Genomic DNA, 3,380 nt, shown 5'->3' with positions numbered 1-3,380 from the left:
AATTAAACGAATTGGAAGAATTAAGAAATGAGTCTTATGATAATGACAAAATTTATAAGGAGAAACTAAAGTTATGGCATGAGCGGAAGATTAATGAAAAGAAATTTGAACCAGGATAAGAAGTTTTGCTCACTAGGATGAAATTATTTTCTGGGAAATTGAAGTCTCGTTGGTTAGGACCCTTTACTGTGACTCAAGTTTATACTTACGGAGCTGTTGAAATTGAAGATCAGAAAATTGGAAATAGATTTAAAGTAAATGGACACAGATTAAAACCATATTATCAGGGTAAAAGACCAAATTTTAAAGAGGTTTTAATGATCAGTCAACCTGAATGACACCTGAATAGGTCGGGCTGACGACGCTAAACCAAGCGCTTTATGGGAGGCAACCCATAGTTATCTTTATTTTTATTGCAATTATAATAGTTTTTATTTGAAATTATCGTTAGTTTGTGGTAGTATTGAACTCTACTACTCTTATTGACCCTTGAATCATCATAAAAATTGGATCCATAAAGAAAAATTGGAACGCATTCGGACCAGAGTGAAACTGTGCAATTTTTTCCTTGGCCACCGACGGCGCCCTCGTCGCCGCCGACGACGCCGCCGACGACGTGTTTTTCCCGAGAGTCCAGGCAATTAAATACTAAAGGCTTGTCGACGATGCCCTCAACGCCGCCGAAGGCGAGACCGGCGGGATGACGATTTCTAGAGTTTGAATGGGCAATTTTTGGCGGTTTTGGGCCGGAGTTACCCCTTTTAAACTCCCAAATTCGATTCATAAGTTCATAGTTCCCCAAAAACGAAGTGAAACTCCATCAAATTCATCCCTATAGCGTCCAATTCCTCTGAAAACCATAGAATGCAAGTGTTCGGAAGTGCAGCAAATCTTCAACAAGATACTGACGAAGAAGAGATTAATCAAGGAACGAAGATTCGTAAATCGATGATTGAATAATCCATCAATGGCAATTGAAGAGATGATAGTGCGACAAAGATGAGAAGTGCTGTGCTACACTACCGTCGTCGTGGTTGTTCCTGTGGTGAAGAAATTTTATGCTAATTTGCATGGAATCAACCAGGGAGTCGTCTATGTGCGAGGTAGATGGATAACTTGTACTCCTGCACGAATCAATGAATTATATATGATCGAGAACGTTCCTATCTGTCATTATTCCAACTTCGTCCTGACAAGAAACCAGATGAATGTAATTTACCAATATTTAACGGACGAAACTGAAGACTGGGAAATGAGAGAAAACGGGTATGTTAGTTTTTCTGCGACACTTCTAAATCCCGTTTTGAAACACTGACACTTCTTCATTTCTGCAAAACTGTTACCGACGATGAGGATCGGCAAAATTTCTAAAGAAAGTGCTATTCTGAATTGCTGCATCCAAATGAGACTGCCGATCGATATTGGATCTATAATTGTGAAGTCTGTTTTGGTCCTGATCATTCATGGATCAACTTATGGGCTTGGACACCCTTCCACAATTTTCTTACTTTGCAGTCAGTTCCAAGTATCTTATGAAAATTGGGAAAATGTACTTCTACCTTGGAAGCCTTTAGACCCAATTGAGAGATTCCCAGCCAATGAAGATGAAAATGATATGACTATTATGGTGGATCAATCGTCTTAGAATTCACTCCCTATTCAACTTTTAGTTCCGGACAAGACACTGGTGATCCTGCGCAGAATTAAGAAATTGAAGGAGGTACAAAATGTTATGAATGCAATTAATAATATGTTTGATTTTTTTGATCATCTAGACTGGAGTATGAAAGAATATTTTTCTCACTTTAGACATATAGAAGGCAGTTTGATACGGTTGATGAGGAAGATGAAATTGAAAGAAGAGGACTCTACTGAAGAATTTTCATACCGACCCTTCTATAACCTCTTCGTTCATGTTCAATCAATGGGTGATCTCAGAGGAGAATCCAGTGCTGAATCTGAAGAATAGTAGGTTTATATTACTACTTGTCTATCTATGTAATTTGAACTTTGCATTTGCTTTATTTTAGAATTATGCTTTTAGATCTCTGTATAGTTGAGACTGAGCATAAGATGTTTGTTTTCAGCATTTTGAGTGTTGTGGCTTGGATTACAACTCTGAATTGATGTATTAAGGTTGAGAAAATACCAAACATAAGTGTGTTGTGTAACGTTTATTGTAACCCTTGGAATTTATATATAATTGTGATATTTTGTGTTGTGAAAGTTTATTTGTGATAAGTACATCATTTAATCACTTAGAATTATGTCTATAATGATTGAATGGATGTCATTGAGGCCTGAAATTTGATCGAAATCACAAAAATTCGGAAATTGAACCATTTCAATAGAGCCCATCGACGGCGCCCTCGACGCCGCCGACGACAGATTTTTCCCGAGACTTAGGATATAATTTCAATAGAGCGCACCGACGGCGTCGAAGACCCCATCAACGGCGAGATCCCAAAAAAATACATTTAACCGCTATTTTAACCGGTCAACTGCCACTATTCATCACCCCTTTCCTTTGAAAAACATAGTTTTTGACCTAGGGCTTGAGAGATCTTGGATTTAGGGGCAATTTCAAGGCATTTAGACACCGGATTTGATCATCTCTTGGTAAAAGTTTTACTTCAAACTAAAAATATTTGATTTTCACAATGAATTTCTTCCACATTGAGAGGATCCGAAAAATTTGAGAATGTGAAGAAAATATTGGGAAGAAATTCATGGAACTAGTTTTGAACTCTTAGAATCACTCTTGGAAGCCATTATTTGCATATTTGAAGTATTTTTTTGGAATTTTTCTATAATTTTGATTAGATTGAAATAACTCCACGACAAAAGAGGAGACTTGAGTTTGACGAGTCTCGCTTCGTCAATACGAAGGCTCAATCAAGGTTTACTTCAGTGTTTGAAGGAAAGAAGTGTATACAAGATCGAGTTTGTGAGAGTTCAGGAGGAGAAATTGAATGAATTATTACCGAGCAGAAGTGAGAAAACTTCTGTTACACCACCAATAAAGCTGTTGTGAATATTGTGCAAGAGTTTTATGCCAACGTGTTCTATTCTGAAGACGGAGTTGTTCAAGTGCGGGGATTTTCTGTTGAATTTAGTGCCGCCCGCATTAACTCCTTTTATGAAGTCCCAGACTCTTATAACTGCCATTATGAAACCTTCAGTACGATGGAAGACCCCCTGAATGATGTGATCAACTTTCTCACTGATGGGAAAGGAACGTGGAAGATAAAGCAACGAAAACGGGTAAATTTTTCTGCTTCCATGTTGAATGTCACATCTAAAGCGTGACACTATTTTAGTTCCTCTACTTTGTTACCGACCTATCACCATAGTGAGGTAACAAGAGATAGAGCTATTCT

The sequence above is a fragment of the Phalaenopsis equestris genome, unplaced genomic scaffold (assembly GCF_001263595.1).
Source record: "Phalaenopsis equestris unplaced genomic scaffold, ASM126359v1 Scaffold000715, whole genome shotgun sequence".
NCBI classification, from domain to species: Eukaryota; Viridiplantae; Streptophyta; class Magnoliopsida; order Asparagales; family Orchidaceae; genus Phalaenopsis; species Phalaenopsis equestris.
The sequence above is the reverse complement of the archived record's forward strand: the minus strand, read 5'-3'. Positions refer to the sequence as shown.